Raw genomic sequence first — 27106 nt, forward strand, 5'->3', positions numbered from 1 at the left:
AGAAAAACACCAAAAAATCCACTAAAGCCTAACTACTTAAAAGCTTTTATAAAATGTAGCTCCTTTCCCAAAGTAACCAAGGCTGCCAGTGTTACAGAGTACATCAAAAGTAAGTAATAGTTTACACAAACTTTTATAACACATATCTAATTTAAAAAATCACAATCATTGGCAAGAGTTTATATGCCAAGTAAACTAATAGTGTAATCCTTACCTTCAAACTAACCCCAAAAACACCCCAAACAAAATTTAGTCAGATTGGGAGGGGCCATAGATCTAGACAACAGTAATAAATTAACTTTTCAAAACCCCCATGGAAAGGGGGCTGTCAATATTTATAAGTATTAGCAAATACATTTTCAAAGTAGCCAAAAACATTCCCCACCAAAACTGTCAAAATAATCAGAGTAAATGATAGTAGTTTTAAAGTTCCAGTCACAATATTACATGTAGCTATAACTCAAAACTGACCCAATTTGTTTCTACGAGTTTTGACTGTATAAAAGATCTGAAAAATCTAGTAAAAGCCATGTGCCATGGAAGGATTCTCTCTGCACACCGGGGATATGTGTAAATTGGACAATTTCTGTGTTATGCCTTGGCCAGAACAACATCCTGGCCAGATAATTAAGCAATACCTTGACTTTCTAACTTTAAAAATGTTGTTGGAGAGTTTTTGTTTTCCAGCAGTTTTAGTGACATAAGGGAAGAAATTTTAAAAGAAGGCCTTAAGTCCTGCATGATGGAAAATTCAGGAGAGGAGACTTATATACTTCTCTATCCTTTTTTTCTTTTTCTTAGAGAAAATTCATGTAAGTCTAATTATGTCTATTTATGTATTAATGGTTATGAGGTTTACCTCAGGATGTGAATCTGAACCAGTTCACTTAAAGCACCTTCTTTATTTTCCTTTATTTTTTGGACCTGACATCAGAGAAATAGAAAAGTTTATCAGGTGTTTTTTATAAGCTTCTGCACACTCTATAATTAAAATAGAAAGGAAAATAAATTAATAGTTAGCATTTTTCCTGAGTAACACATGTATTTGACTTAATTAAACAGAGAAAAGTCATCCTTTCAGTTAACAACCAAAAGAATATTCTGTACAAAGGATTTTGTTGAACAACTCTTCAAGCATTAATTGATAGACTGTGGCTTACTTGCTGTAATTGTCTGTTTCAAGAATTACATATGTGACTCCTGAGAGTGGTTTATTGGAAGTTATCCAAAACCAGCATCTGTCCATGGCACTGGAAAAATTGGACTTCCCTATTTGTGCCAGATATGTCACCATATTTCACACAAAAGAGGGAAAACCCCATTCATATTGCCAAGAATTTCTCCATGGTATTGTTCTCAGCAAAGGAATAAAGAATTCTGTTTGCGTGTTCCAAAACTCATACTCTGTCCAAAAGCACCCAAAACACTGTTCCTGTTGTTCAATTTCAAAATAATCATATAAAATGGAAAGAATTCAGAGGCTCAGCAGATACCAACTGGAGTAGCTGATCTATATGTAAAATTCTGAAAGCAAATAAAAGAGAGCTGGAAAAGGGTCTTTTTGATGTGTTTTCTTGCAATTGTGCTAATCTTGAGCAATGTAAACTACTTGCTAGAAAGATTATTTCCAAATGTCATAATTTTAACTACAGTTTAATTTGCTTGAGGGTTGGCTACGTTGCAGAAATAAGGGGAAGTGTCTCCAGAATGTGCATGAAAACTTTTAAGCAAAGTAGCCTCCTGCCAGATTCAAGGTACCAGGCAGTTTGAAGTTTGCCAGGGTGTGGACACATCAAGGGACGCTGAAGATGGTGGCTTGGGGTTTTCTATTCCCTTGTGGTCTGCTCTGTGCCCAGAGATGGTTGCTGTACTTTGAGGTGAGTCTGGGGCTCTGGCGCTGCCTTTTTCAAACCTCACTCCTTGGCTGGGTGCTGACCAGACTGGACTCTCTGCTGCTTGGGTAGTGAGGGGTTTTGTTGGCTTAGGCAAGAAGTTTTTCTCCTTTTCCCTGGTCCTGGAGACTGGCAGCAATCCTTTGAGGCCTTTGTTTGTTTCCTAAACTGTTTGGTTTGGTCCATGGTCCGAGAGACAATCCACGGGAGAAGAGGAGACCAGTGCGGAGCTGAGCAGCTGCTCCATCCCAGCCCCAGACCTCAGAAAAGCCAACCCACTGAAAGAAAGGACCCTAAACCCACCAGCTTCATCTGTTGTGAAGAGGAGACCAATATTAGAGATTCACCATGTTCCCATCTGATTTTTTCCCCAAGCTGATGGGTGAACCTTTGTTTTTTAATTACCTGAGACAAAAGTCCTTGCCATCTTTCTTCCCCCCGCCCACCGTGTGGTCAGCTGTGGGTTTTTTTTTCCTTCCCCTGGCATTTTTGTTTTGTTTTTGTTTGGGGAGGTGGGTTTGTTGGTGGTTTTTTTTTTTTTTTTTTTGGTGGGGGTGAAGTTCTGACAATTCAATATCTAGCATTTATTCATTTTTTTTCCCCACGCCATGTGGGCAGTATGTCAATAAATGGTTGGGTATTTTTCACTTTCATCCACTAGTACCAATTCTCTCATCAGCAGAAAGAGATTGTTGAAACCCCTTTTATTTTTTATGGTTTTTTAGAGGAAACACTCATTCCAGAGTGTTCCTCTCCTAAACTTGTCTCTAAACTGAGACAGTTGGGATTAGCACAAGATATGGTTAATTTCACCAGGTTCAGTCTTTAGAAATGCCTGATTTTCATCTTCTAGAGAACCTGGAGTCCTTAGATACTCTGCTACTCTTTTAAAAAATAGAATGGTTATGACCTTGAATATTTTATTAAAAAACAAACCAACAAACACTTGAATCATACTCTGGTTGGCAACCACTTCCTTCCCTCTGCCACCCAGCTGTGCACTTTATTGTTGAAATTATAACCTGAAGGTCTGTTAAATATACAGCAGTGTACAAATGCCTGCTAAGTAATGTAATATTCTGGGGAATTAAGGTAGCTACCAATAATAAGTTAAACAAACAGTGTTCAATCATGGTTGTCCCTTGTGTTCCTAAGTTATAGGGCAGGTACAGTTATTAGTGCAGCACAGCACAGGGAATTCTCAGCTAATAAAAATTCACAAAGGCCTTAGGTGAAGTTTGTGGAAACATGACTGAATTTGCACTGCTGCCCCAGCTGAAGGTGATACAGGTAAGAGCCTGCTAATATATTGCTGAAAAACTAATTTAAATATACAGGGACTTTTTCATATTTTCCACTTTTTAAATATACAGGCATCTTTTCAATGCCTTTATCACTTTTCTTGCCCATCAGCTGCCTCTTTTTTCCTACTCCAATTGCTGTACCTCCCAGTATTCAAAAGCAACATAGGCCAAACTCATTAACATTCATCAGTTCACATTTTCTCCCATTCTTCACAAGTTCAAAGGGTACTGGAACAACCAACTGAAGGCTATACCCAGAGGCTAATATCTCTATTAATCTTCATGTTTTATTGGAAGATAGACACCAAATGAATAATACTTTGTCCTCAGTCAGAAACCTTAATAAACTGGGGTAATTAAAACCTTTGAATTTCATTGAAGTTTAGAAGACGCTCAGACTTGGTTGTAAAAAAGAGTCAAAGCAGCCACCTCGGTGGGAGGCCTCAGAAGCCTTCAGTTCCTCCTTTGCAGCACCTCTAAGGTTCTTATGAGCCACACACCTCACACAAATTATCAGCATATGACACTTCCAGGTGTGACACTTCCACAGTAATTCACTTTAAAGATGCTGCAGCTCTCGAGGTCCTGACTTTGTGGTTCACTTCTTTAAAATGCAAGTCACTAACCTCATCCATAGCTAAGAAAACAGACAACTGTGATCCTTCTCTTCCCCTCAGATTTACAAATAAAGTGACTGAGAAGTCCTACAAAGTTGCTGCAAGCAAAATTAAGAACATTATCTAGGTCACTAACATGACAGGGCCAACTCTTATACATTCAGCTCTCGATGTCTTTCAGCTCACCAGAGGACTAATAACAAGGAATTTTGCTGGAAGCTGTAAGCTCATCAATTGCAGATGTCACAAAGAAACCTGGGCATATTAGTCACCAGTCACAGGATGAGCCACCAATGGGATAAAATTGTGAAAAAAGTAAATGAGCAGTTAGAGACAATCGAAACAGGCATTTCCAGGAGAGACTGAAAAACATTAATCTTTGTCATTATTCTGTTATTCATACTTTTAAAAGTTAAGTGAAACTGAAACATGCAAAATAAAAAAGCGACTGGCAGAAGAATGAAGAGACTATTACAGGAGAAGAAAGAACAGCTCATCAGAGGATATGACTGTTCTCTATAAATGCACTTCAGGATAAAGATTAGGTATTTAAAAGAATAATTTAAGCTAAAGGTTAAAGTAGGTAGATTAAGAAATGCATATAAACTGAATTCTCTCAGACTGGAAACTAGAAGGTTTCTACCCTTCAGAACAATGACATTCCTGATTAGTTTTCCAAGCACAGCAGCTAAGACAAAAATCTTAACTAATGTAAAATTTGATTTGAAATTTATGAAACAGCAATACCAGCAAGATTTGTTGATCCATGAAGCTTTTTCCAACCCTTGTTTCCTAATACGCTTCTTCCAGAAGCACAGATACAGAGCTAGGAGGCTTAATACCTACCATGTATTTGTGGCATCACAAACACAGCATTTCACAGTCCCTGGAGAATACAGCCACGTCTTTCGTGCAGAAATAACACTGCCAGTGCAAATCAAACATTGCTGCAGCTGCTGGGTTCAGACCTCTATCACCTAATAAAAATAAGAAAAAAATTTAAAAATATTGATAGTTCAGTTTTGTCTAATATATTCAGATTACAGCTGATATTTTAATATATATTTTTCTGATCTCAGCAAGCCTAAAGCAGCCTTTTTAGACTAGGCTAGATTTTAGATACTATTTCCAGAAGGTTATAGATATAATTATTTTCTGAATTCAGAGTTAGATGGTGTTTCTGTAGACTTAAAAAAGGGCTGAGCCAGTGTTAGTAAACTAATATTTCCAGCAATTAGTCCTATTCTCATCCTCAGATATAGTTAAAAGAGCAGTCAAAATCCCTCTGTGTTTTTATTTTTGTATTCAGCTAAATGGCCAGAGATGTCCTTTACTACCAGCTTCATGGTAAGCTTTGCACTAATGCTCACCCAGAACAGAAACCTTAGGATAGAACCTAATCCTGAGTCACCTTATTTATAAACTCTTGATTTGCACAAGGGTTTATTTACCATCTTGCACGTGGGGAATACAGGCCAGTACAGAAAGCTCAATATAACTCAAAGCCAAGATAGTTAACAGCTCTAAAACACATTAGCACTATGCAGCAAGCAAAAAGCCCTGAAGGATTTTTCTAATAAGCTTTGAATAAGCTTAACCAATAGAAAACATCTTGAAAAACTGAAAAGCCAGATAAGGGAGATCGTTATCTTTATCTCTGCCACGGTCTTTATTTTTGTCTAACCATGGACCCATTCTACTCCCACACTGTTCTCTTCCAACTCAGCCACCAGATAGTCTAAATCCCAGGTTGGTAAAATAATTGTTCTCAAGATTTTCTAAGCTCATGTTAAATCCCACCTACTTGCAAGGCTAGCAACAAGGAGGAAAAAATTCAGTGAGCTCCTAGTGCAATGACTCAAAGTGCAGTTCCAGTCTCCTATCACCTCTGAAATCCCCCAGCTTCCTCTCAGGATTCCTTTTTATTCCTTCTATATGGAATACTAGTAACTTGCTTCATTGCAAATATCTCCTCCTTCTGGGCAGAAGATTAGAATAGTCTGCACATGCTCAGCACATGTGACTGTGCTGGGGTAAGTTCTTATGAGGATGCAGAAGGTTTCTGATCAGTAATTCAAATGGGCAATCAGTGCCCCATGTGAGGAGACCTTCAGCTCAGAAGCTTCCTGACTCTGTAACAGTTTGAAGATAAGTTTGACAGGTTAAATAGCACAGTTCTAGTCTGTCCTCACCCTGAATGTTCTTTTACTGTATGCTAAAAGACTTAAAAAAACCAGACCAAAAATCCCACACAAATACAAAACCCCAGGGCAAGTGCTTGCAAACCCCAGTCCGCAGGCACAGCAAGAGTATTATGCACAAAGAGATAGGTCAGTACTTAGTTCCCACAGGCAGAAGTGCAGGCTTGCATTAAAAGGCTAAGGAGTGAACACAACCACTGAGGTACATTTTTGTATACAGCACTGCAGAATACTGTATCCCACTTTCCAGGTAAATAGCTGACATTTCTCTACAACTTTTTACACAAGACCCTATTCTTGTACTGCTTCATCAGCTTTCTACTCAGGTGAATCAGCCTGTGAAAATCTGAAACTCAGACAAAACCAAGGTTGATCTGTCAATCCTGTCTACTTTTCTTACACAAGAAGGCTCCAAACAGAACTACCAGGGTGGAGATTGAGTTAATCACATCTCCAGGGAATTGCAATTCGTGAAGGCACTTCACATTTCCTGAGCTTCAACTTCAACAGCTGTAATTAGTTTGCAATAATTAGACCTTGGCAATACTTATTTCTTAAATGTCTGCCATATCTAAACATGCCAAAACCAGAAGTCATTTAGCACTTGAGCCACAGGATATTAATATCTGTCCCAATATTGTTTACCTCTTCTGCAGTAACAGCATTGGGTTTTGACTTCATAACAGCTCAAACTGTTCAAACCCCAAAGGACTGGATTTAGAATCTTCATGTGAAATAGAAGAAGCCTTTTTTTCTCTTGGGCCCTTGAAATATGAAGGTTTTGGGGGTTTTTGTTTTTGTTAACCTCCGGACTAAAGCAATTTTAATTGCTGCACACACTAACAACTATCAACATGATGAAAAGTGTGCTCCCCAATACTCCTCCTTCCCTCAGAACACTGCCTGCAGCTAGCTCTCATTAGCACACCACCACCATCAAAAAGCAAAAGCTCAACAAAGCAGAGATCTACTTAAAGAGACATTCATAAAGGCTGGTTAACTGAACACCTACAAGAGAAGAGTCTTTAATTATTTGTGCTATTAGCTGGTGCCTTCTGTCTGAACTAAACATTCCACTCCAATTCTTCCCCCTTGTAGTAGAGGTAAAATATTTTTTGTCTCTGCAAATGTTTGCCTTCTCAATGTTTTCTTTAGAAAACAAACAGTGCATTAAAACCAGTAGATTATCATTATTTAATTCCTTTTGAAAGAGATGCCCATACATAGTCAGAAACAGTGCTGAAAGATTTCTCTCTTCATGGACAAACAGCCTCTTCCTTCAATTTGACATTTTATTGTGTCCAAAAATACTGTCCTTTCTTAACAGCTTAAATTCTTGCTTGCTTACACACTGCTTTCATACACCTGTGTAAATTTTAAATTATTGATCTATATTAAGACATCATGATAGCCTGGCAGACAAGTGAGGAAAGTTAGATACAGATGAACAATTTGCATACTGGCATAAAGAATGTAGCTTCAAAATAGCCCAGATGCTGACTAATAGCTCTCAAAATCAGCCAGGTTTTAGCTGCTGGATTAAAGGCCCAAACTTCCTATTCTCACATGTCCAGTTAGAGACCAGAATCTTGGGATGCCACAAGACAGACAGGATGAAGAACCCGAGATCTCAACCACACCATATTTTCAGTTCTCAAATACATCTACTTCTTTCCAGCTTTGGAAAGACATTTATTTCATACCTGCCATAGAGATTAAAACGCCCTTTGTATTCATCTTAATTATTTATGTTTTATTCATCATCTAACCAAATTCTGTGGTGCTCACTGCACAAGTCTTGCTGGGTTTTAAACTCCATATACTACTCTAAAGGTTACCATATATAATATAAGAAATATTTCCAAACACTTAACCTCCTGCTTTTCTCTGTGAACTGCATTCCAGAAAGAATGAAATATCATCAAGTAAAAACTGATGGTTGACTTTCCATCACAAAATCAAATTCCTTGCCTGAGACCTCAGTCTCATCATTTTCAAGAGAGCCTAAAAAAACTATTGCACATATATATTGCAAACAAAATACAAGCTAAAATGTAACATCAGTAACTTGTCAGGTTATTCAAGAAAAACAGGGGGAAAAAAGAAAAAAGAGAATAAACACTGATCAGCTTTTTCTTAGTAGGTTTAATTTGAGCTCCTCAAGAACCTCAGACTTTCTGGGCCTCTGGAAGAACAGCTCTTGTTGCAAGAGCTCTCCAGTTACTAAGCAAGGAAGATTCTAATGGACTTTTGATGAAATCTTAATGAAGATTTAACATGAGAACAATACAGAAAGACATATTTTCTTAGTATATTTTGTGCTCTAGTAGCTTTGGCCAAGCAGGAGCAGTCTTTGAATTAAATATGCACCTTGATGTACTGCATGGTTTCTTATTTTGTTTTGCTTTTAAGAAACTAAACAAAGGCTAGACAAGAAGAAATAATCACTGGGTCACACTTCCAAAAGCAGAAAATAATGAAATGAGCTATAAACTGATTTTAACTGAAATTCAACACAGTTACAGATGGACATTTCTCTATAAGAATAACTCACTACTTCATCAGTCAACAGTCTCTCATGATGAAGCACAAACAAGATTATTTTCACATTCCAACACTGTGGAACAACATGAAATTGAAAGACATTACAGCCTCTAGCTGGGTAAATATGAAAATTTTCTATCTCAGTTAATGTTTTTCATCGTTTCTGATGAGAAACACATTAAATTGAGCTTATTCATGTCCAATATAATAAAACCCTTTGTTTTTATTAATGCCATATGTTAAGACAATCACATCCAGTCACAGGTCATCTCTCTTCAAGCCTTTCCAGGCTCCATTTGATCGCCCTACTCCCTGCAGTGATGGCAGCTCTGCCTGAGCTCAACCACTGCAGCCTCCTACCAATTCCTCCACTGTATCCCATAGCCCTCAGCCCCTTGTGCTTCATGGAAAACGTGCCATGTCTCAGATGTAATGTGTCTGAAAGGCAACATACAAACTTCCTTTGTGTCACCCAGACCCTGGAGGATTTTTTGTCTGGGCACTGGAAACAGCCTCCAGCTCCTGGGTAAGGCCTCTTTCCAGAGGGCACAGCAACACCCACGATGCTGAGAGCCTGACTCCGTGTTTAGTATTTGTTCTTCCATAAAATACTTGTGATTTTGCACTGCAAGGTGATAGGCAAACTAGCTGGGTGAGGCAAAACTAGTGTTACTCCAAGTGCTGAACATCAGGCTCCCTCTCCATGCAAAGGCAGGGAGAGCCCCCTGGGACTGCCCATCTCCCTGCACGGCGCCTGTGCAGAGCTGTGCCTGCAGCCCCAGCTGCTCTAGTGCAGTGCACGATAAATCAACACATGTGGTGAATAATAATGCTGTATTTTGTAACCTATGGGCCAGAAACAAGCACTGCTACAAACCAGAGAGCTTTTGGACAGATGTTGCTGTGCACTGTTACACAAGACGAAATAGTTTAAGACTAGAGGTGATGAGTGCTGAATCCTGCTCAAATTTGAGAAGGAATTTAGAAGTAATAATTTTAAACAGAACTTAGAAAAGATACTGGCACTAAAGCCTTAACTTTTACAAAAAGGGAAAGGGGAGAACACAGGTAGTGTCACTGTGTACAAGGAAAGAAAATTGTGTCTAATTTATGTCTTGTTTCTGTAATGAAAACTGTAAGAGCAGAAGAGTTCTCTATTTCATTGTGCCATGTACAGATAATTTTTCTAACACAAAAAGGATGTAAAAAGCTGCTGAATGGGAACAACTTGACTCAGACTTTGCCAAGGAACACTGCACCATACAAAAGAGAAAAAAAGCGGGGGTTTGGCAAAGACATTTAACTGATCCCAACGGTTTGAGCAGTCACTTTCAACTACCATGGAGTAGTCCAAGAACACATTCCACTTGGCAGTGCTCTTCATCTCTCAATCATCACTGAATTTGATGAAAATATTTCAATCACTTGTGGTGATTGGTGCTATTGTATTCTGTGTAACTACATATAACCTAATTACATGAATATTTATTATCTTAAGTGTGACGTTTATGTAGCTTATTTCAGGCAGAGTCATCTTGAATAGCTGCTGGTACCTTCCAGGTATTTCATTATATACAGAATGTTCTTATACCTACAACTAGCCTGGGACCAAATCTAGAAGACAGCTAAATGTAAAGGTTTTTTGGGTTTTTTTCTAACTGAGCATATGAACAAAGTAATATCTTCAGGTTACTTATATACAGTACAAAGAAACAGCTAAAAATTCAAGAACCTCAGAACGCTACTGTATTTCCACCCATAAAAGAAATGGGGAAAACAAAGCTTAATTATTACAATTGTCATTTTAGGTATACATTCTGTACAGTATAATAGACAGCCATTTAGCTTTGAAATTAGGAAACAAACAAAATCAGAGTCTCAAATGATTATTCTACATATATTCCTAACAAATGAAGCACAATGTTAGAAGTACTCCAAAATTACTTATTTCAAAACTTTTAAACTCTCCCTAAAATAATGGTAAGCTCATTACCCCCAAAATAATATCATCTCTGTGATTAAAATTATAATTCTAGTGCATCAGAAAAAGGTAAAAAAACAACAGATAAAAACATATATAATTTCATTGACTACTGAGAATGAATAATAATGTAAATAATAAAATATTAAAATATTAGTAGATCCTTTTCTGATTATGTGAATTTGGTAAAGAGCTGCATCAGGCCAGCTGGGATTGGGCAGACACTGATTCCAAAAACATCACCTTTGAATGGAAAACCAAAAGAAAGAAACAAACAAGCAATCCAATCCAGCAGTAATGAACACCAATGTACCACTGGAGACACACAACAGGGATTCAGGCTTACTGATATGAACAAGAAATTTTCACATGAAGAAGTACAACATACCACTACTATCTGGAACTGAAAACAAATGCTTTAAAAGGACAAGATCATTTTAATGTTTCCATAACATAAGCCTAATCACATCAGCTGCATTACAACAAAGAGAGAAGTGGAAAAGAGGAAGGTGAGGTGAACCAAAGGCATACTTTGACTTTGTTATGTACATAAAGTAATTAAATTCCTATGTCAAGGCATTTGTGTATACATTGCACAGTCAGAAAGACAAAAGTGATAAGCAAAGGTGAATTTGCTGCCTTTAGAAAGCACCAGTTTTGGGAAAGTAAGGCCTGCAAACCACAAAGCATCTGTAACTGAGACATCTCTGCACCTCAGTGCGCAGAAAGACAGAGTTATCTATTTGTAAAAGCTGCATCCACAGTTGATGACATGTTTCCTGTCTAAATAGGCAGAAACATTAAGCAAAGAAAATCACATAATATAGTAATTTCAAATTTGCAAATGTTCTACACCAACTAATTATTGCAGTTAGAGCCCTGGACACAGGAGAAAAGATGGATCATAGTCACAGCACAAATGAAAGCACTTACTCAATTTTTTCCTTCGGCAGAATCACTGGATACAATTACTGAAGTACATAGTGGGATGCATTAATAGGTTGTTATCATCTCTGGATGATAATACATTGCACACTCTCCCACAGGTACAGAGAGAACAAACTGAGCCTTTCTGAAAACCTGTGAAGTCCATTTCAGTGTAAGCTCAATAAAAACACAAAGAAAGGGGTAAGAGGAGCAGCAGCCCCTCTACTCAAACTCCTTCCACAGCTATGGCCTGTCCTAAGAAGCAAAACTACTCCCTGAGCATCAGATTCTGCAGGAAAAGGGCTTTCTGAGGAAACCCACTTCTCTTTCCAGTGTTTCAGACTGAGCTGACCCATAGGTATGTGGAGCAGACAGATATTTAATGCAGATGCCCTGATGGTCCTTACAGGAACAGGGAAATGCAAGAGGTGCAATGTGAGAAGGATGAGGCCTGCTGTGCTGCCAAGCTCACAATTTCATGAAAAAGCAGCTGAACAGTCAACTTCTCTCCAAGCACCTATTTTTCACTGCTCTGATGCCACCCCAGCCAGACTGTGGCAAATTCTGTGAAGGCAATTTTTCCTGCCTCTTTAATGGGATTAGGTGACAGATTAAAGCAGAAATTCCTGCATGTCCTCCCTTCCCTTACCCCCAAGTGCACACAAACCCAGCGCTGCATGGCCTGATTCATGGGGGTGAAAGTAGGAAGGAGTGGGAGCTTATTAGAGACTTCCCTTCTTTCCTTTGCCCCTTGGAGACCTTTCCAAGGTATTCTCAACTTTTTCCTCTTTCAGCTTTTTAACAAAGGCATTCAGCAATGGGATACAGCTTCTTCCAGATGATGAGTAGACACATTCAGGACTAAAGATTTTGTCAGTCAAAAGCCATATCCCAGTATGAATTCTGAATAATGTTCTTTTGGCACAGATTGAAAGGATCCTAATAACAACCCCCTGAGAAGTTGCTATCTTTACATTTTCCTTTGTCACGACACAGACATGATGGAAATTTCAACTCCCTTTTGGTATTCTCTGTTTGCTGGGCACATTCAGACTGTCTGGGCTATGACCCTTCAGCAAAGTGACTCACAGCTTAAAAGGTAGAATGCAATTTCATTATTTTTGGTGCTGAGAGTAAAAATGCACAGAATTCAGCAAAAGGTATTCAGATGCACACTGCAAGTCAACAAAAGCTTTGTCCTCTGTCCAACCAACTGAGCTTTGACATCTTTGGTCTTTTAGACCCTTTGCCACAACTCATTTCCTGAGCCTTTTTCTTATTTCCTTGTCCAGTTGAGAGTGATTTGTTTCACACTCTTCCTTGTAGCAGTGCAAGACAGATGAGAACTGACCAGCACCCTATCCTCTCTATTCACAGCGTCTTTATATTCTTCAGTTCTTTTAACGCCCCATCACACTTATTTTCTTTATTTGTTTTCTCCTCTTTACACAGCCAATAGTGTTTATTTTGCTTGCTTATATAACTGATTTCCTCAGCTATGCAAACAGGACCAAGACTGTGATATTCTTCAGCAGACAGACATTTTGCCAGTCAGTATCTATAATGACACTTTCAGTCTCTATTCTCCTTGTTTTTGTAACACTCACTGATGATGGATTGGTTGCTCTTTTTCCTTTTGTGACTGCAGTAGCTCTTTACTGTGATTTTTTTTTGGCCATGATAATTAATATGCTAATAAGACACAGAGTACCATGAACACTTTGTGCAACTACTCCTATTAACTTTAATTTCTGATTTGCTTGAGATGGTAGCTCCCTATGGTAACAAATTAGCTGAGATTATAGCTCCAAGATCCAGAGGAAATATTAAATTCTTTCCAGTCACAGTGTGACACTGGTGTGATATTAATGTGGTATTAACACATGTGGGAAACTAGCACGAGTTGTCACCCAGCCCCAAGTGCAACAGGAACAGCCTGACCAGCAGCTTGTAACTATTTCCCTGCATTTATTACCCAGCACATACACAAAGGATTGGGCTCCTTTTGAGCAGTTTATGCCACTATCACCCACCTGGTTACACTTCAGTGACTGTAAGGAGAGAGAAATTGCAGTGGCATTGGTAAGGCCCAAACCAAGATACTAAGTTTGCTAATCTGTCTAACCCTTGTGGGTTCAAAGGTAATGTATATTGTAAACCCTTTAAGAAGAGATATCACAGAAAGGCTTTATAGAATGTAATTTTGTAATCCTTTTTTTATTCTTCCAGTCTCAGTTTATGCCTTACTTTTGTAAAGCCAGGTACAGCTCTTCCATCCTAAAGTTCACGTTAGGCCTGTCTTCCCTGTGTTCTTGTATTTGTAATTGATTCTGCAGAAAATGGGGTATTTTTTCTCTGGCACAGCAAGGGCTTCTCTAAGACCATGGATTGCAAATTCTGTGCTGAAGCAGAGTAAATTTACCTTGGAGAGCATCTGCCTCAGCTCAGTGGCTAACAAAACACATGGGGTCCCTATGTGACAGACCAGGACCAAGTGAAACAATGGCTGCCAAAAAGCAAAAATAAGAACTCAGTATTTTAAAAACTGTCAGTTTGATAGCCCTGGCACCATAGAATGAAGAGCACATCCAGTTTCCTCCTACTCTCAGTAGCACATGCACTTGTGAGCATTTCAAAGGTAGCTGCATTCCAGCCTCCTCACAGCCTCAGTGCCTTGGCCCTCTGCCCACACTATTCTCAAGACAGTCACTAGGTATCTTTGGACAGAAATGAAATGACTAATTACAAATTGCTTATCTTAGCAAGACTGCAAAATCCTTATTGCGGATTGAAGTCTTTCCATTTGGTACGATTGCCAGCAGGGCTCTGCATTTGGGTTTTAGTTAACAATAAGGTTATTCAGAAAAGAAATACCAAACCTCTCTTTCCATTTGGTCTCAGACCTTTCTTTTGTGTGACTCTGGGCAGCAGTCCATGTGTCCCCCAGGGTTACAAAACTCTTCTTGTATTTGGCCTTGACATCTTGAGCAGTGATAGGAGAAAAACTACGGGAACAGCATCAAACAAACTCCTCAGAAACGAAAAATAATTTGTAAAGAAAAAAAGAAAGAAAAAAAAGAAAAACCATGCAGAGTGCAAAGCTGACAAATCCCTTGTACAAACATATAAATAAATTAAATAGGCCTAAGGGATGAGAGACAGAAAGACAATAGCTTATCAGCCTCAGTTGCATCAAGAAGTAACAATTTCACACTCTGACACCTTACATTTCTGAAAAGAAAGATATAGACTTGTGCATTAATCAGAAAAAAAAGTTAAACATAAATGTTTCCCCCCATTCCTGTCTGCAATTTGTTATTTAGAAAAATATAAGGAGAACAGTAGAAACTGGCATTAAAATAGAGATACAATGACATCTACCGGCTGCTAGGAACCAGCTGAAAATGCTAAAAATGTTTTTGATTACAAAGGCTAGCCTTTTGTAGCTAGCCTTTCTTCAAAATATTCAAACTGAGACTCTTATTACTAGTCAGAATTTAGATACTGAACAGGGAATGAAGAACAGCTCAGTAAACTCCCCAAATAAAAGTCTTCTCTGGCCAAATTTTAACCACCTACATAGACAGCTTAATATGCTTCACATCTTTAATATTGATTAAAGTAAAGAGATTCTCTGCTCCAGAACTACCAGAAACTGGGAAAAAAAACCCCAGAAACACTGCAATTTTGAGTGGATGAAGGTCTCCATTGCACATTTTACAAGAACACTGATAAACAGAATTCAGTCTCTTATCAAAAAATTACTTAAGCAGCTGAATTTTACAGTAGAGCATCACTTTGTAAAATGATAATCATTACCTTTTTTCTTGAATTTATTTAGTGCATTTTTGTTAATTTTTTTTTGCTTAGATTTCTCAGCACCTTTTTCTAGTGATTTTATAAATTTCATATGAAAAAGACATTCTATTCCAAAGTTTTTTTTACTCCTACTCTTTTTTTTTAACCATCCTAGAACAATTACCCATGATATAAAAATCTCAGAATGTCTTGAGATTTTGTTAAAGGTCACAGAAACATCTCATTCCTAAGAGAACACTGTTCTTTGTGCTATACATGTCTCCTGGATCTGTGAGTGAGGCCCTTTTCCCTGTTCACAGCTCACTCTGTGGGTGATACTGCCAGTACAAACAAATCAATCTTGCTCACTTTCTATCTACCACAAGATATATTTTCTCCTCCTGCAATTTCTCCACACTAGTTAATTAAACTCCTCTCTAGTCTGTATTTGGTGGTCTCATCACCAAGAAATATCTATCTAGCTCTCACACCTCTAAAAAGAACCAGAAATTATTCTGATATAGACACGAGCTTTTGGTGATTCTTTCCTAATATATTCAGCTGGGAAAAAAGGAAAAATTCTGAGGAGATTACAGTGTTATTCCAACTGATGTTTATATAGCATATATTTATACTATATACTGCAGAGAGGCAAAAGTAATCCTCAATTCTGGCCTTGAGCCATGGCCAAAATAGACAAATATGAACAATGAGATAGCATGCAAAGGTTGGGGGAAAAGCTGAGGGTGAACAAAACCAAGAGATATTTGCAAGAGCAGACTGGGGGATTTAAGAGTATCTTTCCTAAAATTTCAATGGCTTCTCCACTGCAGGAATGGATAGCAGGGATAGCAGAGCTGTGCAGCTGCACGGAGCAGTGCTCCCTATTGCCCAGGCTGGACTCAGAGCAGGGATGTTGGGTCAGGCTGTGGCTGTGGAAGCCACTCTGGCATCCCCTGGTGCTCCTTCCTGCAGCAGCTTCACTTTGGTCCATGGGTCTGGCATGCAGAGCCCTGAACCTGAGGGAACCTGTGGGGCTGCATGAGTTACCACTGCCAGAGCAGGGCAATTCAGAATCATCTTTCAGACTTCATGTGACTTTTTATTTCATATGCCAATGTGCTTTGAAGTTCACAAAATGTTTCCAGGTATTCCTTTAGGGATATTGTGGATATATTTATGTTTCTACTTTTTGTCCAATCCTATAATCTTAAAAAAACTAGTTAGCAATACACTAAACTGAAATCGATACATTGATCTTGATAACTTTTTACTCCATAAATTATCATACAAAATTTACTGAAGTGAATCATTCAGAGCTATATTGGCATCATATCCAAATACAAAGAAAAAAACCCAAAGATATTACCTTGGATTGTTCTAATGCACCCATAGAAAGAAATATGGTATCATAGTAGGCCATGCTCATAAATTTTAACCACAAAATACTCCAATATGAGTTATTCATTAAAGCTACCACTACAGATTCCAACAGTTAGCCCACTTAGGAAGTTCTAGTTCAAACAACAAGAGAGCAGCAGGTTGCTTTAACTCAACTTGTTCATCAAACAATTCCCACAGGAAACAGCAAAAAATATCTGTACTTCCTAGGGAGCAAAATCTGTCATTTCACCCAGCTCAGAATGTTACAAAAGTCACCTAATCTTTTTGTTAAAAAACCCACAAAATAGTTCTATGAATTGCTCTCTAGAAGAGCCTCTTTCTCTTCATCAAGTTCAAAAGAAATCTAGCTAAGGTACAGATATCTGTATGGTGGAAGTCTGAAGCTGGGGGAGATTCAATCTCAGCCTATAGATTAGAAGCAATATTCTCCTTGTATTCAATCTCCCAGCAGTCTTCAGGACTGAATTTTGCCCTGTTATTTCACTGCTCTGAGGGGCTGGAGGACTTGAAGTGCAGCCTCCTACATTCTGTGCAGAGCTGTGCCTTCTGCAGACCCTGGGAAATTCAGCTTTGTGCTTCTGGGTGCAACTGAGGCTTCAGGTGTGCCCTGCTGAAATGTGTCACACAGTGGGAGTGACCTCCAGTCCCAGAAATAGGAACTATATATTCAGTTTATATCACAACTGTCTATTTGCTCTTGGGGAGTACAGCTTGCTGAGATTCTGTTTTAGAGCTTTTCCCACTTTTAAATTTTTCTTTCCTATTTCTACGTATACATATTTCATGGCCCTCATTTGGTGTTATGACTTCAAGGCATCTAGACAGCTCTCCAAGTTGTGTATTAAACTGAAAAGGAATTTTTTTTCTCCTGTGATACTGAGATCATCATAAAATTCTTTTTGCACAGCTGTCTTTTTTTCCAATGTCTTTATTCACAGGTCCATGTAAAAACATAGATCTTTTATTATGTAAATAAAGTCTACAGGAAGAAAATGAGGAGGGCTGAAGCTATGTCTGACTTCATACATCACAATGATTGATTTTTGCTATCATTAAATAGCTATTTCTAATGTGTATTTTGCAGTGGTAAAATGCAATAGGTTTGCAGCAACCTAATATAACATAATATGATGTTTCTTCCATTTTTAATGAATTGATGTCATTATAACTGATGCTATTATGGAAACACCGTAATAACAAAAACCAGATTTATTGAAAAGTTACCTTGCACTTTATATTTCACAAAATCATCTCTTCCAGTAGCCTGCTTACCATTTTCTCATAAAACTGCATTCTAGATTCCAAAAAAACCCTTGATGTTTTGGAATAACTCCCATGTGGTCATTCACTGACTGCTACAATAAATTTGTCATGAAAAGTTTCATTTGGTTAAAGGTAGGAATATTTTAGTGGTTTGGCTATTTTATGGGCTTCAGACAGGCACAATGATTTTATATAGAACTGCATAAAAGTCTAAAAATAAAGCTTGTTATTTCAGTGAATCCATGCTGGCTTCTGTAAGAGTGCACTGATGGAGGTTCAAGTCCCTTTTCAGCCCTAAATAAACCAGAGATTTTCCTCTCAGCTTAAGTCATAAACACAAACAAAATCCCCTGTTAGTGCTGGGCCATTGCTTGGCTTTCCAGACCTGTGTACATTTAGAAATGTGAACTGCAGCTGGTGCAGCAAAGACCAAATTTTGGTTATACCCATTCACCATCTCTGTAAATCACCACTGAGACTGTACCACCCTTCTCCTATGGAGTGTCTATGGCCTTTATCCCACCATGCTTTTATTCTTTAGCACAAGCTAAACATATAAAAAGGATAAAAAACAATATAAAGTCCCTTCGGTTCTTACCTTGACTGGCCAAGACATTCTGAGCAGGCTTCCAGAGGTCATTTCAATCCTTGGCACAATGGCTGCAGCCAGCACCATGAGCCTGGTGTTCAGAAATAGCTACAAAATAAAACACAATAAAATAACCTAATTTTCTATGATACAAAATATATGAGTAAAATGTTTATAATGCTTTTTTCATTAAAATTGTACATTTCAAACATAATTTTCCACTTGAATTTATATATTTGCTTATTCTCTTCCAGTTTAGAGATGACTTTCAAAGGTCCCTTCCAACCCAAATTACTGCAAGATTCTATAACAACTGCCTCAAATTATTTGTAAAGATAAATTGCTTTATAGAAATGACATCCTAAAGTAAAAGATTAAATTAAATTAGAAAGTTCAGGTTATTATGAAGAAAAAACACAGACTTTCTCAGTGGACTCTTCATCAGTAATTTTTCATTACATGATTTTCAGTAAGGAAACAACATCAAGTCAACTCCTAATGCATTTCATGGCTTAAAGAGCCAATGTCAGACTAACAGTGTCATATTAATCCTTGCAGTTTAGAGCACTGTAGGGTTTTCTGCAGTTTTTAAGAAATAAATAAAAATCCATACCAGTTTAGTTAACTTTTACTTCCAGTATGTAAAATTCATGCAAGTCTCAGAATGAAATGAAGTCATGACACCACAAGACTGGAGGGGTATTTTTTGAGATCATTTTCTGCTGAACACAGTAAAGCTTTTTGCAGACTCCCTCAGTGTTCCCACAAATGTGAATTCTTTGCCACTACATTCCCTACAGCCCTTCTAAAAACCTCACTCCTTCTCAAAGCTTATAGGAGCTCCCTACACTTGAGTAATCCTTTTCAAGATTTATTCCTTTATTCCACAATTAGTATGTATCTCTGATCACAACACATAGACCAGAGAAGCAAAGTTTCTCAAACACAGTGAATACTTGAGATTAGCTCTCTCACAGGTGAAAAAAAAAGATACCTGTGAAATTATTTCTGCTTAGAGCAAACTTTGCAACTACGTTTTTCTACACTGAGTCTTATCAGTTGTAACAAATGCATTATATCTTTCTCTTTCTACTTTAAATTAAGAAGTGCTTTCATCATTATAATTTTAGATTGAAAAAGAAAATGCTTGCAGAATAAACCATTGTTCCATAACAATGGCTAACCAACCCTGTAGCAGCCAAGGGGAGATTTATCAGTATTGCTCATAAACATTGATACAGACAGAATGAAATTATTATCATTGTGGCCTTTATTGATTATTATATCACACAATGTGTTTTCAAGTGTGACACAAAATACCTTGAAAAGCATTTCACCTCCAAGTGTTTATGTCAATAGCTAGGAGAAAAATTCTTTTTCTTGACCTTTCACCACAGGCAAATCTTCCAAATATTACATATTGATTTTGTGTATTTCACAACATCTTGAAAGATGAAAGATTAAATGAGCTGTGATCAAAGGTTGCTTTCTTTTGATAAAAAAGGATTATCTAAAAAAACTTCTATTAAAAAAAATAAAAGGAAAAAAAAAAAAAAAGAGGAATCCTACAGTAGCATACACAGTCCCTACACACAATCTAAAGTGTGTATGAAGATATGGAAAAAGTTACCAGACTCATATTCCAGATGTAGAACTATTCATTTTACTGCTTCTGCTTCATTAATGGAGTTGTAAAATGAGAGGGGAAATATTTTTACAGCATGCAAAAACACCTTTGCCACAAAGGGCACACTCTTTCATGCTGGATATCCAGGTTTTGTCCTACTGCATCAGTGGGTCAAACCTGCCCAAAAGCGTGTTTAATTTTAGTAACATCCTCTCATTTTAGGTAATGGGAGTGAAGTTTAATTTGCCCTACTTCTCTAGGAGCCTTTTGTAGCTATTGAACTACTCCTTTGTCTGGGTTGTACATACAAACTAATAATCTATTTGGTATCAGCAGAAATGTAGGTTTATACTCTTGAAAGTAAAAAAGAGAAAGCAATATACACACATTACACATATAAAAGAATAAAAATCAGGAAACTAATTTCTGATAGGACCTCCAGAAAATATGACTATAATTTCACGGTGTGTCCTAGTTTCATCCAGCCAGGACAATCCCCTTGTCCTTCAGCTTCCAGGTCTTTATTGCACCCATACTGATGAAACTTTCATCTCTTCTCCTGCAGAAAAACTTTTTAAAAAATTTTTCTGCTTAAATTACCATCCATCATGAGACTTGTAAAAAGATGGTTCTCATAAACCTACAGAGAAGACATTGGTCTCGGGTTCTGTGGTCCAGACTTTGTTATGTCTGCCATTCCCTTAATTCTGTATTTTAGAATTTTTCAAGTTTTTGTCAATAAGTTAGTGATGTGCTCTTTAGACACTGTTAGAATACAGCATCAGTTGTTCTGCCTGACATGAAGAGGGATGTACTGGAAACACATCCTCTGTTCAGATATTCCCATTGCTCAAGCAGAAGATCCCATCACCAGCATATCTCTGGTGATCTCTCACCAGCTGTAGTGGTTACTGGGTTTGTGCCATCTCTAATGTAACAGATTATCTATTTTTATTTTTTCATAAAAACTGGCCACGTGGATGAAACAAGAAATTGGGCTTTTCCTATGAAATAGGAGCTTTGCCTGAGCTCTAGCCAAGAGAAAAATCAAAAGGGAAATGGTGAAGTAACTAAGACTTCCCCTAGCAATATTTTGCACAAGTGCCTCCAAAATTTTTATTTTCACCTAACACAAGTGCAAACTCCAAAACTAGTAAAAAAGTCAAGGTGAACTGCTGGGAGAAAGAAGGGTATTTAAAAAGTCTGAATTTTTACTATCTGGGACATTTTTATCCTTCTTGGACAGTAAACTTGCAATTTGCAGTTTCAGTGAGGATCCCAAGAAAACCCTGCCAGACTTCTCTCTTTGTGTGCCATAAAAATGCACTGTGTTTGGTAACTGTTCCTGAAAGTGATTTCATCCCAGCTCCTGCTGCAGAGTGCTCAGTGCTGAGCTGTTGCCATTGGAAGCACAGTCTAGACAAAGATAAAATTAGAAGCAAGCACTGTCCTTTCTGGAAAGCACAAAACAATATCTAATCTCATCTCATCAGGCTTGTTCTGTCTTGTCTACGTTATCTAGTGACATTATAAAACAGTGGACAGAACACTCTTTTCTTCAATTGAGGAGCAATCCAGTAAGTGCAGTCCCAAGAACAGATATGATGAAACACTTATCAGAAGAAAAAGAAAAATCTGACAAGTACAGTATTCATCACTATTCAACAAAATCTTTCCATTTTCCCCAGCAATGTAGACTACATGTCAGATTTAGCAACAATAATTATTAACTGAGCTGACTCCAGGGGAAAACAAACATGCAATTCTACCGTACTTCAGATACAAGCAGGAACCTGTGTTACTTTTAAAGATTTTTTTATTCACTTTCTGCAAAGCCTTGACCCCAATATTTTTCAGGATCCATTTTAAAAATGCTGGATTAAATTAGATTTTTTCCCCTGATTTTGGATAACGGCAAATTACTCACCACATCCTTAAGTAAGTTGTTCCCAACCTACTTGTTGTACAACCATCTTGTACTTAATTTAAGTAGGCTAAGTTAACTGCTGACAGATCTATGAATGTGTTTCTGGATTTCATTCCCAGTATGTCTGCTGTCACATTGATTACCAGAACATTTTATGTTCATTTTATGATCATTTTATGATCATTTTTCAACTAGATTGAAAAATCATAAACTACTAGAATATTATTCCCCTTGTATGTGTTATCCTTAACTAAAATTAATTTCACTTTGGATATGCAAATAAATTCATTTCATTAAATCTTTCACAAGTCAGTTATTTTTTCAGTTGCTTCTCCTGACTCCCTCCTAATCATTTCCAGTGCTATTAGTAGGAAAGCAAAAATGTGAGCAGCATTACCCCATAAGGACAGAGGCTGTGACTTCTTCATGTAGCAAAGTTTCCATAAGCCTGCACCAGATACCTGTGGGCACTCACAGCGAGCAGCAGCACTCAGATGTGTCAGTTATGTTTGGCCAACCCCAGCTTTGTGCGATGGAGATAAACATGACAGCACACAGGTACAATGTTGGTGACTGACAAAGCATTATAATAATGACAAATGCTCAGAGCACAGAAAAAAAATCACCCAGTTAACTCCCAAACTTTCCTGGTATAAGACTACTGATTTCAGATGAGTTCATTCTTATTTATACCACAGAAATATCAGAAATAACACATATACCAAATGTTTGTCCCAGAATTCCCCAGATTTACCCATTAGGAAAGTTGAGGGGGGTTATAATTTCCAGCTGTACAATCCCACCACCATGCCCATGCTGTTTCTTCCAAGCATTACTGATATGCTTTCTAAGCCTCCAATTGTCACCAAAGTAAACATGCATTCATTTAAACATAACATTCAGATTAAGCTCTCAAAAACTGCACTTCTTTCTCATCCACTAGATTTTGATGGTATTTCCCAGTTGTATGGAAAGAGTTTGTTGGTCAGATAGGATTTCTCTGAACTCTGAAGATCCCAGTTTTGGCAACTTTCAAAAACCCAAATTGTGTGCTTTTACATACTAAATACTATATTTGGATTAAACATGCAAGAGATAAAGATATGCAGCATTTTCCAAGTAACTTCCATTCAGCTTCAATATACACATCACAAGAGATACAGACATATTGTATTACCAAAACAAATATTGTTGTTTAAGGCACAGAAATACAGCAGTAAAATAAACTTCAACTGTTTCAGGTCTATGCTGCTCAACAACACTATTCTAAATTAAACTTAATGAGACTCAAAAAGTGGCCCAAAAGAAGAAATGATAACTGTATAGTTAAAGAAACAAGGATTCGAATATTTCAAACCAACATCCAATTTTAAAGTAATTGTTTCCATTGAAGTTAAGCTATTTCAGAGACGACATAACAGATTAGGAAGTGCCTATGTTTTAGCTTTGCTTTTTCTCATTTTCCTAAAAAAAAAATCAAACAGTAAATATCACACTCTGTTTGTCCATCTTCATTTGTCAGTCCTTCATTCTCCCTGCAATCACTTTTCAATTCACTGGACCATTTTAACCATATTTGATGAGGTTAAGGTTTTGCAAATTTAACTTTCAACTTTGTGAACTCTAATGACTGACTAGAGAACTGCATCCAATTAATGCCCTGACAGAGAAGAGCAGGGAAAATTCAAATTTTAGCTGCTCTGCTCATTTCACTCATCAGCTAAAGGGCAATAATCAGATGATCAGTCAACCATGAGAGTTCCAAAGCTACCACTGCATGTGCTGCTTGTTGACAGCCAAAAGCACAAAGAAAAGCATTTAGGGGATTAATGAGAGACCAGACAGATTTTAAGGGAAGTTGCAAGAAATAAAACTGTAGGCAACCAGTCCTTAATCCTTATGGAAGGATTTTCAACTTATTTTTAGTTGTTTGATTGTTAGTTGCTTTGGTTTTGTTTGAGGTTTTTTAATAAGTATCTACAATCTGTTTTTTGTATGTGGAAAAAAAAATCACCAAAAAAAATTCTTATTCACATGCAGATTTTCTTCCTGTTTCTCTCCCACTTAAGGAAATCTCCCCACCTAAGGAAAGCTGCCACATTTTAGGAAGATGAAACACAGTGATTTTTAACTGCCTTTAACTCATTTGTTTGGACATGCTAGTCAAGTTCACCAGGCAGAACAATAACTATATACTCACACATGTAACTCTCCATTAACAGCAGTTATCTCTCCATAAGACTGCCCTTTTCAGACATTCTGGGTGGGGTTTTTTTCTTGACTTTTTTAATACAGGAAGCATTACTCTGTTTGTTACCCTTTTTTGTTCCATCTTACATAATCAATAGAACATAGATACTTCCTATTATAAACTTTTTTTCTTCCTGAAGAAATATATAATTGTCACCAAACTGGATAAACAGAAGCAGTCATCAGCTTTTGCAATGTGTTACATCAAAGCTGCTCATTGCACTGACTTTATACAAAACCCATAGAACTGTCTATTTCCAGACTATTCATTATAGGAAAACCTTATATAAGGAAGGGGGAAAAAAAAAAATCTGTGTTACATGACACTGCTCTTGTTTTTGTTCATATTTCAAAAGAAAAAGGTCCGTCCATTCTTCTCTCCTCCTTCTTTTATAATTTTGGAATTCATTGGCATTTGATCGAGCCCAAGAACACCAAAGAAAATTGGTTTCTTCTGATAATCAATTGCCAGGAATAGAGGAGAAAGCAAAACTAGTGCTCTGAAGGAAGGAGGGTTGGGAAAACTCATCAGCTGCAGTTTGACACAATCCAGATAACCATTCAGGAGGCACAGATACAGACTAAGAGTACACTGGAGACACAGCCATATGCTTTATGTAGTGAGAAGAAAAAACCCTATCTCACAGAACTTAAAGTTCTTCAAGAAAATCAACAAACAGGAATGAATAAAGAAGGGAGATGCAAGTTTCTGCAGCACAGCTCTGCAGGATATTAAGTAGCCCTGAGATAAGAGACAAGGTATTTACCTTGGGATATGCACACACAGGTTGGAAACAGAAGTAAACAATTTTTGCAGCACGAAAGTCACCAGTGAAGTTTCACAATCTAAATTAAAACCACACATTGGCAAGTAGGGGGATGACTCTGGCCAGCCATCACTGCCCCTTCTCAACAGGAGAGAGGGAGCAAAAATGAAAAATTTGTGGGCCAAAACAGACTTAAAAATTGCCAAAAAAAAAATTAATTAACAATTGCCCAAAAAAAAAAAAAAATTTGGGTAATATTGATTTAATTCAGTGGCAATTAAAAGAGATGAAAAAAAAAAAAAAACAAATCCAAATTTCTCATACTTAATGATCCAGACTGTCCATACTTTTGCATGAATAAAAGTTTGGAATTTTTGATCACAAAGACATCAGCTGACAAAAGCATTAGCTGACTGCCAAAAAAACTCAGTGAGCAGGGAAAGAGATCAGGAAGCAGTACAAAAACAAGACAACTTGTGCCATTACATAACTCCAGGGTGTGACATGGAAAAAGGCAAGGGACAGTCAGCTCAAACAAAGAGAGAGAGCCACAGAGAGACGTGTAAGCCATGACTACCCTGAACAAGAATCACTCTGAGATGCCACTGGCTGGGGTGAGGTCAGCACCAGGCAGATGGCATGGGACAGAAAGGTGGTGGCAGCTTTGGAGGGACAGAAGGGTGGTGGCAGCTTTGGAGGGACAGAAAGGTGGTGGCCGCTTTGGACACGGGCACTCAGTGTGTGAAACCTCCTGCCACAGCCCTCCAAGAGCTCACACAGACCCAGGAGGAGACAGAGTGAGTCAATGAAGGCAAACACATCAAACTTCCAACTACACAGCCACCCCACCTCCCTCTGAGCTACAGAGTGCTCAGCTCCCAGTCTGCACCACAGATATTTGGGTTTGGTCACTGTCACAGACAGGGTACTGGACCCAATAAACCTGGGGCTGGACCACACAGTACAAATTTTATATCTTTGATGTGTGTTCCTGATCTTCAGATCTGGGTGAACTGAGACTATTAATTACCCTTTTTCCTTTTCTTTTTTTTTGTCCAGTCCTACACACATTAGCATGCCTGAACTGTCTTAATTCCCATGAAACCTTCTATCTTATTATTTTCTACAGAACAGAACTAAATTAACAGGGAAAGCACAGAAAATGACATCTGCACTCATTACTGAGTGTGCTAGCTGTAGATGTCAGTTATTTCACGTTTGTTCAAAGGATGCATTTGTTCTTTGTAGGTTCTTCAGAGAAATGAGAAAAATAATAATCTTTCTATCCAGATGGTGATGACAGTAGAACAATTTAGCATCATATCTTTCTGTTTCTCTAGAAGATTATGTGATTTTATGCAACAATATATTTGGAAGAAGCTTAACTACAGGTAATTCTTAACTGAAACACAATAAAAACAGATGTGCTTTCAGCCAAGTACACATAAACACCATAAAGGGGTTTTTGAATTCTTAAGAAGTTTACCAGTAGTAATTGGTGAAGGAGTTGAAATTTTGTATATGTATTTGTCCATGCATGTAAACTCAAACAAGGGCCACAGAAACGTACCAGAAATAAAGAGGTAAAAACCAGGCAAGTTTTCCATACAAATAAATAACACAGAAAGATTATTAATTTTCTGGAAAGCCATAATTGCCTTAACAGCAGTTCTGCACATCTGTGCCTCTTTGTATAAGAATCACAAACTCTACATCATAATACTTATGCAATGATATAGCTCTGACTATATTTTTATTGTCTCCTTTAGACATCACATATACATCTATATTCAGTGATTTCATTAGAATTTTTACTGCAACCACACAAATTGTTTATGGCATACAGATCTGAATTCATCCTAAATAAAAAAATTGCCTCCTGAGCCATATTTTTCTTGCTCTCAATTTGTAGTTTCTAATACATTAATACAAAGATAATAGCTAGTTAAAAAAAAAAAAAACAAAAGATTTTGCAAATAAATGATATATTACCATCTTCAGCAACTCACACAGGG

General features: G+C 37.6%; 1 long non-coding RNA gene across 2 annotated transcripts in view; it reads right to left on the minus strand.

Annotated features, from left to right (window-relative positions):
- Positions 1-18635, minus strand: part of LOC140685031 (uncharacterized) — a 117870-nt gene extending 99235 nt beyond the window's left edge. Inside the window, exons 1-2 of one of the 2 annotated variants that reach the window (XR_012058188.1) lie at positions 18530-18635; positions 4660-4790 (exon numbers count right to left, since the gene is read on the minus strand). This is a non-coding gene — a long non-coding RNA (uncharacterized lncRNA). The remainder of the gene's footprint in view (positions 1-4659; positions 4791-18529) is intronic. The other variant, XR_012058189.1, reaches the window with a different exon arrangement.
- Positions 18636-27106: the final 8471 nt, after the last annotated feature.

Source organism: Taeniopygia guttata, chromosome 13 (genome assembly GCF_048771995.1).
Source record: "Taeniopygia guttata chromosome 13, bTaeGut7.mat, whole genome shotgun sequence".
NCBI lineage: Eukaryota > Metazoa > Chordata > Aves > Passeriformes > Estrildidae > Taeniopygia > Taeniopygia guttata.